The 13,820-nt window shown below is 35.5% G+C and overlaps 1 non-coding gene across 1 annotated transcript; it reads right to left on the bottom strand.

Annotated features, from left to right (window-relative positions):
• Positions 1 to 659: 659 nt before the first annotated feature.
• Positions 660 to 2,580, bottom strand: LOC143262918 (small subunit ribosomal RNA). Its single transcript, XR_013036544.1, has one exon. It is a non-coding gene; the product is annotated as a small subunit ribosomal RNA (ribosomal RNA).
• Positions 2,581 to 13,820: the final 11,240 nt, after the last annotated feature.

Genomic DNA, 13,820 nt, shown 5'->3' on the forward strand with positions numbered 1-13,820 from the left:
TCCCTCCCTGTCCTACTACAACTGTGTGTGTGTGTGTAAAGAAAGAAAAAAGAATACATTGGCTTTCTCTCTATCGAGAAGATGGCCTACGCAACGCAGATCAAAGGCCTAATACGTGTAATATAATACGCGTCTGGCCGTGTATAAATCACGCACGAATGATCTGGTCGGGCCCAACTCTTCTCGTACGCTTATTTTTCCGTGTTGGGGCACTATCATAAAATCACACAAACCCCAACACGTGTGTGTCTTGGAAGGAAGATGGCCTACGCAACGCAGATCAAAGGCCTAATACGTGTAGTACACACGTCTGCCGTGTAAATCACGCACGAATGATCTGGTCGGGCCCAACTCTTCTCCACCACACCACATCCCAACTTTGTACATTTTTATATATTTTTGTGCGTTGGGGCACCTTCATAATCACAAACCCCAACAACACATATATCTCTCTCTCTTTGAAAGATTTGTTGTGGCCTACGCAACGCAGATCAAAGGCCTAATACGTGTAGTACACACGTCTGGCCGTGTAAATCACGCACGAATGATCTGGCGGGCTCAACAATATCTTTTTTTTTTATATGAATTCTTATCCACAAACTAATCGAATTCATTTTCTCTCCTCCTCTCCTCTCTCTTTGAGATATATTGGAACATTGTAATGATCCTTCCGCAGGTTCACCTACGGAAACCTTGTTACGACTTTTACTTCCTCTAAATAATCAAGTTTGGTCATCTTCCCGGCATCATCGGCAATGCCGAAACATTGCCGCGCACCAGTCCGAAGACCTCACTAAATCATTCAATCGGTAGTAGCGACGGGCGGTGTGTACAAAGGGCAGGGACGTAATCAACGCGAGCTTATGACTCGCGCTTACTGGGAATTCCTCGTTCATGGGGAATAATTGCAAGCCCCAATCCCTAGCACGAAGGAGGTTCAGCGGGTTACCCGGGCCTTTCGGCCAGGGAACACACGCTGATTCCTTCAGTGTAGCGCGCGTGCGGCCCAGAACATCTAAGGGCATCACAGACCTGTTATTGCTCAATCTCGTGCGGCTAGAAGCCGCCTGTCCCTCTAAGAAGATTTGTTTGTACGTTGGTAGTAAAAACCCCACCGGCAGAAGCCGAGAGCCTTCGAGATACCATAATTACGTCTATTTAGCAGGCTAGAGTCTCGTTCGTTATCGGAATTAACCAGACAAATCGCTCCACCAACTAAGAACGGCCATGCACCACCACCCACCGAATCAAGAAAGAGCTATCAATCTGTCAATCCTTCCGGTGTCCGGGCCTGGTGAGGTTTCCCGTGTTGAGTCAAATTAAGCCGCAGGCTCCACTCCTGGTGGTGCCCTTCCGTCAATTCCTTTAAGTTTCAGCTTTGCAACCATACTTCCCCCGGAACCCAAAAGCTTTGGTTTCCCGGAAGCTGCCCGCCGAGTCATCGTAGGAACTTCGGCGGATCGCTAGCTGGCATCGTTTATGGTTAGAACTAGGGCGGTATCTGATCGCCTTCGAACCTCTAACTTTCGTTCTTGATTAATGAAAACATTTTTGGCAAATGCTTTCGCTTCTGTCCGTCTTGCGACGATCCAAGAATTTCACCTCTAACGTCGCAATACGAATGCCCCCATCTGTCCCTATTAATCATTACCTCGGGGTTCCGAAAACCAACAAAATAGAACCGAGGTCCTATTCCATTATTCCATGCACACAGTATTCAGGCGAAGGTAGCCTGCTTTGAGCACTCTAATTTGTTCAAAGTAAACGTACCGGCCCACCTCGACACTCAGTGAAGAGCACCGCGATGGGATATTAGTTGGACCGCCCCGTGAAGAGCAAAGCCCACCGGTAGGACGTACCACATAATGCCAGTTAAACACCGCGAGCGATGAACCGACACTGTGACACACAGATTCAACTACGAGCTTTTTAACCGCAACAACTTTAATATACGCTATTGGAGCTGGAATTACCGCGGCTGCTGGCACCAGACTTGCCCTCCAATGGATCCTCGTTAAAGGATTTAAAGTGTACTCATTCCGATTACGGGGCCTCGGATGAGTCCCGTATCGTTATTTTTCGTCACTACCTCCCCGTGCCGGGAGTGGGTAATTTGCGCGCCTGCTGCCTTCCTTGGATGTGGTAGCCGTTTCTCAGGCTCCCTCTCCGGAATCGAACCCTGATTCCCCGTTACCCGTTACAACCATGGTAGGCGCAGAACCTACCATCGACAGTTGATAAGGCAGACATTTGAAAGATGCGTCGCCGGTGCTATAAGACCATGCGATCAGCACAAAGTTATTCAGAGTCACCAAAGCAAACGATGGACGAGTGTAAACACCCGCCACCGATTGGTTTTGATCTAATAAAAGCGTTCCTACCATCTCTGGTCGGAACTCTGTTTTGCATGTATTAGCTCTAGAATTACCACAGTTATCCAAGTAAATTTTAGTACGATCTAAGAAACCATAACTGATTTAATGAGCCATTCGCGGTTTCACCTTAATACGGCATGTACTGAGACATGCATGGCTTAATCTTTGAGACAAGCATATGACTACTGGCAGGATCAACCAGGGAACTATACAATATGTATATATAAAATGGACAAAATTTAAATCCTTTTCCATCGTCGCCTGTTTCATATATATATGTCAGGTCGACACACCACTTTTCTCTTTCAAATATGTACAAGTTTTGCCACATTCCGCGCTTGTAACATATCTTCTTTAACGCTCAATTTCTTTCATTTTTCTACCATACAGATATTTTACCGTACGCCCAAAAACGTACGTATTATATTTTTGTTCTATCATAAAATCACATTTTTCTACGTACGCCAGCTTCGTACGTTTCTATCTTTGCCTTCATAAAATCACAAGATAATTTTATCTTCAAGAGTCTCGCTATTAACATCTTGTAAGATAAATGTACGTCCCAGCTAAAACGTACAAATACTTCAAATTAAGTAATAATATATCATCGCTATTGACAAATTTTTAAGATCCAAGACACAGTTCTCTCTATATGTTTTAATATTTTTTATGTACTCAAATATATTCAAAGGAAAAAGTACATGGGTGATGCCATAGTCGTGGAAGCGCGTACGCTCACGCTGATCTTCTGACCGCCGGAAGCACGAAACCTCTGATCTGGGCAAAATCGGCAAGCCGAGGAAGAACGGACAGGACACATGCTGGACTGGCGAGAAAGCGTGTTCTTCCGCTCGCGCTAGGCATTTCGATTTCTGACACCTCTTGATTTAAAAAATCAGTTTTTTGATAGTTTTCTCTCTCCACTGGGCTATTCATTTTAGCCACAGTTTTCAATTGGTACGATTTGCTTCCAAATCTTACAGATGCATTTTAAAAAATTTTTCCATCGCTCGGACAGAAGAGTCGATTGCTCAGTGAGTACGAGTATACATACAAAGTGCATACGGGTAACCAACCCCGTAGGGCTTGCCACATATGGGCCATTCGGTCAAAGACACCGACCCGTGGCCACGCTGTGTGGAGAAAAGTCCGTAACGTAAACGGCACGAAACAGTCAGGACCGAAGCCCCGAAGGAGCTCTGAGACAGCTTCTCGACCGAGATCGTAGAATTGGCCCAAAACCCGCTCTGCTCCGTCCGCCTCGCACGGACCGTGTATCTCTTATAGATACCGAACGGCCGGCAAGGACGCCGGCGCCGCCGGCCGAATAGCACGCGCGCTTATGAGTGTAAACCGCCGCGGCAACAGACCGCCCGGCCGTGCTGTTGTAACATAGCGCGTGAACGAACGAAAAAAAAATTTATAGTAAACATTAAAATAAATTACATTACCGTAAACTAGACAAAAAATTACACATTTTTTCCCAATATGAAAATTTTCACAAACTTTTCAAAGTCCCATCGCATCGAGTAAACTTTTTTAATAACGCTTCCGCACGATTCTAAATGCTTAATCCATATGTGAAATCGTTCACTGATCACGAATATCGTATTTAAAAAAATTACAAAAATTTATTTTTCAAAATAATCAAAAAAAACCGAAAAATCACAAGAGTAAAGTACCATTATTTTAAACAATATGTCGTTCTAAATGCTTAATCCCTATGTAAAAAAGTTATCTAAGCAAGAATATGTAATTGAAAAAAATTAGAAAAATTTATTTTAGCCGTAAATCGAAAATAATGGGGACACCGGAGCTGTTCGAAGCGCCGAGACGCGCCGCGTACGGCCGAATATTTTCTAAGTCCCAACGTACCGATCAAGAGTAAAGTACCATTTTCCTACATTAGATTTCGTTCTAAATGCTTAATCCCTATGTAAAAACGTTAGTTAAGCAAGAATATCGTATTTTTAAAAAAATCTAATGATAGGATTTCCCAGAAAATTGAAAAAACCGAAAAATGTCAAGAGTAAAGTGCCATTTTCTGACATTAGATTTCGTTCTAAATGCTTAATCCCTATGTAGAAACGTTAGTTAAGCAAGAATATCGTATTTTTAAAAAAATCTAATGATAGGATTTTTCAGAAAATTGAAAAAACCGTAAAATGTCAAGAGTAAAGTGCCCTTATTTTAAACAATGTATCGTTCTAAATGCTTAATCCCTATGTAAAAAAGTTATTTTAGCAGGAATATGTTATTGAAAAAAATTAGAAAAATTTATTTTAGCCGTAAATCGAAAATAATGGGGACACCGGAGCTGTTCGAAGCGCCGAGCGCGCCGCGTACGCCCGAATATTTTCAAAGTCCCAACGTACCGATCAAGAGTAAAGTACCATTTTCCTACATTAGATTTCGTTCTAAATGCTTAATCCCTATGTAAAAACGTTAGTTAAGCAAGAATATCGTATTTTTAAAAAAATCTAATGATAGGATTTTCCAGAAAATTGAAAAAACCGAAAAATGTCAAGAGTAAAGTGCCATTTTCTGACATTAGATTTCGTTCTAAATGCTTAATCCCTATGTAGAAACGTTAGTTAAGCAAGAATATCGTATTTTTAAAAAAATCTAATGATAGGATTTTTCAGAAAATTGAAAAAACCGTAAAATGTCAAGAGTAAAGTGCCCTTATTTTAAACAATGTATCGTTCTAAATGCTTAATCCCTATGTAAAAAAGTTATTTAAGCAGGAATATGTTATTGAAAAAAATTAGAAAAATTTATTTTAGCCGTAAATCGAAAATAATGGATCGAGCGAATCGGTCGATTGCGCCGAGACGCGCTATGATGCAACAGACGAGCGATTGGAACGCCCGAATATTTTCAAAGTCCCAACGTACCGATCAAGAGTAAAGTACCATTTTCCTCCATTAGATTTCGTTCTAAATGCTTAATCCCTATGTAAAAACGTTAGTTAAGCAAGAATATCGTATTTTTAAAAAAATCTAATGATAGGATTTCCCAGAAAATTGAAAAAACCGAAAAATGTCAAGAGTAAAGTGCCATTTTCTGACATTAGATTTCGTTCTAAATGCTTAATCCCTATGTAGAAACGTTAGTTAAGCAAGAATATCGTATTTTTAAAAAAATCTAATGATAGGATTTTTCAGAAAATTGAAAAAACCGTAAAATGTCAAGAGTAAAGTGCCCTTATTTTAAACAATGTATCGTTCTAAATGCTTAATCCCTATGTAAAAAAGTTATTTAAGCAGGAATATGTTATTGAAAAAAATTAGAAAAATTTATTTTAGCCGTAAATCGAAAATAATGGATCGAGCGAATCGGTCGATTGCGCCGAGACGCGCTATGATGCAACAGACGAGCGATTGGAACCCCCGAATATTTTCAAAGTCCCAACGTACCGATCAAGAGTAAAGTACCATTTTCCTACATTAGATTTCGTTCTAAATGCTTAATCCCTATGTAAAAACGTTAGTTAAGCAAGAATATCGTATTTTTAAAAAAATCTAATGATAGGATTTTCCAGAAAATTGAAAAAACCGAAAAATGTCAAGAGTAAAGTGCCATTTTCTGACATTAGATTTCGTTCTAAATGCTTAATCCCTATGTAGAAACGTTAGTTAAGCAAGAATATCGTATTTTTAAAAAAATCTAATGATAGGATTTTTCAGAAAATTGAAAAAACCGTAAAATGTCAAGAGTAAAGTGCCCTTATTTTAAACAATGTATCGTTGTAAATGCTTAATCCCTATGTAAAAAAGTTATTTAAGCAGGAATATGTTATTGAAAAAAATTAGAAAAATTTATTTTAGCCGTAAATCGAAAATAATGGATCGAGCGAATCGGTCGATTGCGCCGAGACGCGCTATGATGCAACAGACGAGCGATTGGAACGCCCGAATATTTTCAAAGTCCCAACGTACCGATCAAGAGTAAAGTACCATTTTCCTACATTAGATTTCGTTCTAAATGCTTAATCCCTATGTAAAAACGTTAGTTAAGCAAGAATATCGTATTTTTAAAAAAATCTAATGATAGGATTTTCCAGAAAATTGAAAAAACCGAAAAATGTCAAGAGTAAAGTGCCATTTTCTGACATTAGATTTCGTTCTAAATGCTTAATCCCTATGTAGAAACGTTAGTTAAGCAAGAATATCGTATTTTTAAAAAAATCTAATGATAGGATTTTTCAGAAAATTGAAAAAACCGTAAAATGTCAAGAGTAAAGTGCCCTTATTTTAAACAATGTATCGTTCTAAATGCTTAATCCCTATGTAAAAAAGTTATTTTAGCAGGAATATGTTATTGAAAAAAATTAGAAAAATTTATTTTAGCCGTAAATCGAAAATAATGGGGACACCGGAGCTGTTCGAAGCGCCGAGCGCGCCACGTACGCCCGAATATTTTCAAAGTCCCAACGTACCGATCAAGAGTAAAGTACCATTTTCCTACATTAGATTTCGTTCTAAATGCTTAATCCCTATGTAAAAACGTTAGTTAAGCAAGAATATCGTATTTTTAAAAAAATCTAATGATAGGATTTTCCAGAAAATTGAAAAAACCGAAAAATGTCAAGAGTAAAGTGCCATTTTCTGACATTAGATTTCGTTCTAAATGCTTAATCCCTATGTAGAAACGTTAGTTAAGCAAGAATATCGTATTTTTAAAAAAATCTAATGATAGGATTTTTCAGAAAATTGAAAAAACCGTAAAATGTCAAGAGTAAAGTGCCCTTATTTTAAACAATGTATCGTTCTAAATGCTTAATCCCTATGTAAAAAAGTTATTTTAGCAGGAATATGTTATTGAAAAAAATTAGAAAAATTTATTTTAGCCGTAAATCGAAAATAATGGGGACACCGGAGCTGTTCGAAGCGCCGAGCGCGCCGCGTACGCCCGAATATTTTCAAAGTCCCAACGTACCGATCAAGAGTAAAGTACCATTTTCCTACATTAGATTTCGTTCTAAATGCTTAATCCCTATGTAAAAACGTTAGTTAAGCAAGAATATCGTATTTTTAAAAAAATCTAATGATAGGATTTTCCAGAAAATTGAAAAAACCGAAAAATGTCAAGAGTAAAGTGCCATTTTCTGACATTAGATTTCGTTCTAAATGCTTAATCCCTATGTAGAAACGTTAGTTAAGCAAGAATATCGTATTTTTAAAAAAATCTAATGATAGGATTTTTCAGAAAATTGAAAAAACCGTAAAATGTCAAGAGTAAAGTGCCCTTACTTTAAACAATGTATCGTTCTAAATGCTTAATCCCTATGTAAAAAAGTTATTTAAGCAGGAATATGTTATTGAAAAAAATTAGAAAAATTTATTTTAGCCGTAAATCGAAAATAATGGATCGAGCGAATCGGTCGATTGCGCCGAGACGCGCTATGATGCAACAGACGAGCGATTGGAACGCCCGAATATTTTCAAAGTCCCAACGTACCGATCAAGAGTAAAGTACCATTTTCCTACATTAGATTTCGTTCTAAATGCTTAATCCCTATGTAAAAACGTTAGTTAAGCAAGAATATCGTATTTTTAAAAAAATCTAATGATAGGATTTCCCAGAAAATTGAAAAAACCGAAAAATGTCAAGAGTAAAGTGCCATTTTCTGACATTAGATTTCGTTCTAAATGCTTAATCCCTATGTAGAAACGTTAGTTAAGCAAGAATATCGTATTTTTAAAAAAATCTAATGATAGGATTTTTCAGAAAATTGAAAAAACCGTAAAATGTCAAGAGTAAAGTGCCCTTATTTTAAACAATGTATCGTTCTAAATGCTTAATCCCTATGTAAAAAAGTTATTTAAGCAGGAATATGTTATTGAAAAAAATTAGAAAAATTTATTTTAGCCGTAAATCGAAAATAATGGATCGAGCGAATCGGTCGATTGCGCCGAGACGCGCTATGATGCAACAGACGAGCGATTGGAACCCCCGAATATTTTCAAAGTCCCAACGTACCGATCAAGAGTAAAGTACCATTTTCCTACATTAGATTTCGTTCTAAATGCTTAATCCCTATGTAAAAACGTTAGTTAAGCAAGAATATCGTATTTTTAAAAAAATCTAATGATAGGATTTTCCAGAAAATTGAAAAAACCGAAAAATGTCAAGAGTAAAGTGCCATTTTCTGACATTAGATTTCGTTCTAAATGCTTAATCCCTATGTAGAAACGTTAGTTAAGCAAGAATATCGTATTTTTAAAAAAATCTAATGATAGGATTTTTCAGAAAATTGAAAAAACCGTAAAATGTCAAGAGTAAAGTGCCCTTATTTTAAACAATGTATCGTTCTAAATGCTTAATCCCTATGTAAAAAAGTTATTTTAGCAGGAATATGTTATTGAAAAAAATTAGAAAAATTTATTTTAGCCGTAAATCGAAAATAATGGGGACACCGGAGCTGTTCGAAGCGCCGAGCGCGCCGCGTACGCCCGAATATTTTCAAAGTCCCAACGTACCGATCAAGAGTAAAGTACCATTTTCCTACATTAGATTTCGTTCTAAATGCTTAATCCCTATGTAAAAACGTTAGTTAAGCAAGAATATCGTATTTTTAAAAAAATCTAATGATAGGATTTTCCAGAAAATTGAAAAAACCGAAAAATGTCAAGAGTAAAGTGCCATTTTCTGACATTAGATTTCGTTCTAAATGCTTAATCCCTATGTAGAAACGTTAGTTAAGCAAGAATATCGTATTTTTAAAAAAATCTAATGATAGGATTTTTCAGAAAATTGAAAAAACCGTAAAATGTCAAGAGTAAAGTGCCCTTATTTTAAACAATGTATCGTTCTAAATGCTTAATCCCTATGTAAAAAAGTTATTTAAGCAGGAATATGTTATTGAAAAAAATTAGAAAAATTTATTTTAGCCGTAAATCGAAAATAATGGATCGAGCGAATCGGTCGATTGCGCCGAGACGCGCTATGATGCAACAGACGAGCGATTGGAACGCCCGAATATTTTCAAAGTCCCAACGTACCGATCAAGAGTAAAGTACCATTTTCCTCCATTAGATTTCGTTCTAAATGCTTAATCCCTATGTAAAAACGTTAGTTAAGCAAGAATATCGTATTTTTAAAAAAATCTAATGATAGGATTTCCCAGAAAATTGAAAAAACCGAAAAATGTCAAGAGTAAAGTGCCATTTTCTGACATTAGATTTCGTTCTAAATGCTTAATCCCTATGTAGAAACGTTAGTTAAGCAAGAATATCGTATTTTTAAAAAAATCTAATGATAGGATTTTTCAGAAAATTGAAAAAACCGTAAAATGTCAAGAGTAAAGTGCCCTTATTTTAAACAATGTATCGTTCTAAATGCTTAATCCCTATGTAAAAAAGTTATTTAAGCAGGAATATGTTATTGAAAAAAATTAGAAAAATTTATTTTAGCCGTAAATCGAAAATAATGGATCGAGCGAATCGGTCGATTGCGCCGAGACGCGCTATGATGCAACAGACGAGCGATTGGAACCCCCGAATATTTTCAAAGTCCCAACGTACCGATCAAGAGTAAAGTACCATTTTCCTACATTAGATTTCGTTCTAAATGCTTAATCCCTATGTAAAAACGTTAGTTAAGCAAGAATATCGTATTTTTAAAAAAATCTAATGATAGGATTTTCCAGAAAATTGAAAAAACCGAAAAATGTCAAGAGTAAAGTGCCATTTTCTGACATTAGATTTCGTTCTAAATGCTTAATCCCTATGTAGAAACGTTAGTTAAGCAAGAATATCGTATTTTTAAAAAAATCTAATGATAGGATTTTTCAGAAAATTGAAAAAACCGTAAAATGTCAAGAGTAAAGTGCCCTTATTTTAAACAATGTATCGTTCTAAATGCTTAATCCCTATGTAAAAAAGTTATTTAAGCAGGAATATGTTATTGAAAAAAATTAGAAAAATTTATTTTAGCCGTAAATCGAAAATAATGGATCGAGCGAATCGGTCGATTGCGCCGAGACGCGCTATGATGCAACAGACGAGCGATTGGAACGCCCGAATATTTTCAAAGTCCCAACGTACCGATCAAGAGTAAAGTACCATTTTCCTACATTAGATTTCGTTCTAAATGCTTAATCCCTATGTAAAAACGTTAGTTAAGCAAGAATATCGTATTTTTAAAAAAATCTAATGATAGGATTTTCCAGAAAATTGAAAAAACCGAAAAATGTCAAGAGTAAAGTGCCATTTTCTGACATTAGATTTCGTTCTAAATGCTTAATCCCTATGTAGAAACGTTAGTTAAGCAAGAATATCGTATTTTTAAAAAAATCTAATGATAGGATTTTTCAGAAAATTGAAAAAACCGTAAAATGTCAAGAGTAAAGTGCCCTTATTTTAAACAATGTATCGTTCTAAATGCTTAATCCCTATGTAAAAAAGTTATTTTAGCAGGAATATGTTATTGAAAAAAATTAGAAAAATTTATTTTAGCCGTAAATCGAAAATAATGGGGACACCGGAGCTGTTCGAAGCGCCGAGCGCGCCACGTACGCCCGAATATTTTCAAAGTCCCAACGTACCGATCAAGAGTAAAGTACCATTTTCCTACATTAGATTTCGTTCTAAATGCTTAATCCCTATGTAAAAACGTTAGTTAAGCAAGAATATCGTATTTTTAAAAAAATCTAATGATAGGATTTTCCAGAAAATTGAAAAAACCGAAAAATGTCAAGAGTAAAGTGCCATTTTCTGACATTAGATTTCGTTCTAAATGCTTAATCCCTATGTAGAAACGTTAGTTAAGCAAGAATATCGTATTTTTAAAAAAATCTAATGATAGGATTTTTCAGAAAATTGAAAAAACCGTAAAATGTCAAGAGTAAAGTGCCCTTATTTTAAACAATGTATCGTTCTAAATGCTTAATCCCTATGTAAAAAAGTTATTTAAGCAGGAATATGTTATTGAAAAAAATTAGAAAAATTTATTTTAGCCGTAAATCGAAAATAATGGATCGAGCGAATCGGTCGATTGCGCCGAGACGCGCTATGATGCAACAGACGAGCGATTGGAACGCCCGAATATTTTCAAAGTCCCAACGTACCGATCAAGAGTAAAGTACCATTTTCCTCCATTAGATTTCGTTCTAAATGCTTAATCCCTATGTAAAAACGTTAGTTAAGCAAGAATATCGTATTTTTAAAAAAATCTAATGATAGGATTTCCCAGAAAATTGAAAAAACCGAAAAATGTCAAGAGTAAAGTGCCATTTTCTGACATTAGATTTCGTTCTAAATGCTTAATCCCTATGTAGAAACGTTAGTTAAGCAAGAATATCGTATTTTTAAAAAAATCTAATGATAGGATTTTTCAGAAAATTGAAAAAACCGTAAAATGTCAAGAGTAAAGTGCCCTTATTTTAAACAATGTATCGTTCTAAATGCTTAATCCCTATGTAAAAAAGTTATTTAAGCAGGAATATGTTATTGAAAAAAATTAGAAAAATTTATTTTAGCCGTAAATCGAAAATAATGGATCGAGCGAATCGGTCGATTGCGCCGAGACGCGCTATGATGCAACAGACGAGCGATTGGAACCCCCGAATATTTTCAAAGTCCCAACGTACCGATCAAGAGTAAAGTACCATTTTCCTACATTAGATTTCGTTCTAAATGCTTAATCCCTATGTAAAAACGTTAGTTAAGCAAGAATATCGTATTTTTAAAAAAATCTAATGATAGGATTTTCCAGAAAATTGAAAAAACCGAAAAATGTCAAGAGTAAAGTGCCATTTTCTGACATTAGATTTCGTTCTAAATGCTTAATCCCTATGTAGAAACGTTAGTTAAGCAAGAATATCGTATTTTTAAAAAAATCTAATGATAGGATTTTTCAGAAAATTGAAAAAACCGTAAAATGTCAAGAGTAAAGTGCCCTTATTTTAAACAATGTATCGTTCTAAATGCTTAATCCCTATGTAAAAAAGTTATTTTAGCAGGAATATGTTATTGAAAAAAATTAGAAAAATTTATTTTAGCCGTAAATCGAAAATAATGGGGACACCGGAGCTGTTCGAAGCGCCGAGCGCGCCGCGTACGCCCGAATATTTTCAAAGTCCCAACGTACCGATCAAGAGTAAAGTACCATTTTCCTACATTAGATTTCGTTCTAAATGCTTAATCCCTATGTAAAAACGTTAGTTAAGCAAGAATATCGTATTTTTAAAAAAATCTAATGATAGGATTTTCCAGAAAATTGAAAAAACCGAAAAATGTCAAGAGTAAAGTGCCATTTTCTGACATTAGATTTCGTTCTAAATGCTTAATCCCTATGTAGAAACGTTAGTTAAGCAAGAATATCGTATTTTTAAAAAAATCTAATGATAGGATTTTTCAGAAAATTGAAAAAACCGTAAAATGTCAAGAGTAAAGTGCCCTTATTTTAAACAATGTATCGTTCTAAATGCTTAATCCCTATGTAAAAAAGTTATTTAAGCAGGAATATGTTATTGAAAAAAATTAGAAAAATTTATTTTAGCCGTAAATCGAAAATAATGGATCGAGCGAATCGGTCGATTGCGCCGAGACGCGCTATGATGCAACAGACGAGCGATTGGAACGCCCGAATATTTTCAAAGTCCCAACGTACCGATCAAGAGTAAAGTACCATTTTCCTCCATTAGATTTCGTTCTAAATGCTTAATCCCTATGTAAAAACGTTAGTTAAGCAAGAATATCGTATTTTTAAAAAAATCTAATGATAGGATTTCCCAGAAAATTGAAAAAACCGAAAAATGTCAAGAGTAAAGTGCCATTTTCTGACATTAGATTTCGTTCTAAATGCTTAATCCCTATGTAGAAACGTTAGTTAAGCAAGAATATCGTATTTTTAAAAAAATCTAATGATAGGATTTTTCAGAAAATTGAAAAAACCGTAAAATGTCAAGAGTAAAGTGCCCTTATTTTAAACAATGTATCGTTCTAAATGCTTAATCCCTATGTAAAAAAGTTATTTAAGCAGGAATATGTTATTGAAAAAAATTAGAAAAATTTATTTTAGCCGTAAATCGAAAATAATGGATCGAGCGAATCGGTCGATTGCGCCGAGACGCGCTATGATGCAACAGACGAGCGATTGGAACCCCCGAATATTTTCAAAGTCCCAACGTACCGATCAAGAGTAAAGTACCATTTTCCTACATTAGATTTCGTTCTAAATGCTTAATCCCTATGTAAAAACGTTAGTTAAGCAAGAATATCGTATTTTTAAAAAAATCTAATGATAGGATTTTCCAGAAAATTGAAAAAACCGAAAAATGTCAAGAGTAAAGTGCCATTTTCTGACATTAGATTTCGTTCTAAATGCTTAATCCCTATGTAGAAACGTTAGTTAAGCAAGAATATCGTATTTTTAAAAAAATCTAATGATAGGATTTTTCAGAAAATTGAAAAAACCGTAAAATGTCAAGAGTAAAGT

This window comes from Megalopta genalis, unplaced genomic scaffold (assembly GCF_051020955.1).
Source record: "Megalopta genalis isolate 19385.01 unplaced genomic scaffold, iyMegGena1_principal scaffold0242, whole genome shotgun sequence".
Lineage (NCBI taxonomy): Eukaryota > Metazoa > Arthropoda > Insecta > Hymenoptera > Halictidae > Megalopta > Megalopta genalis.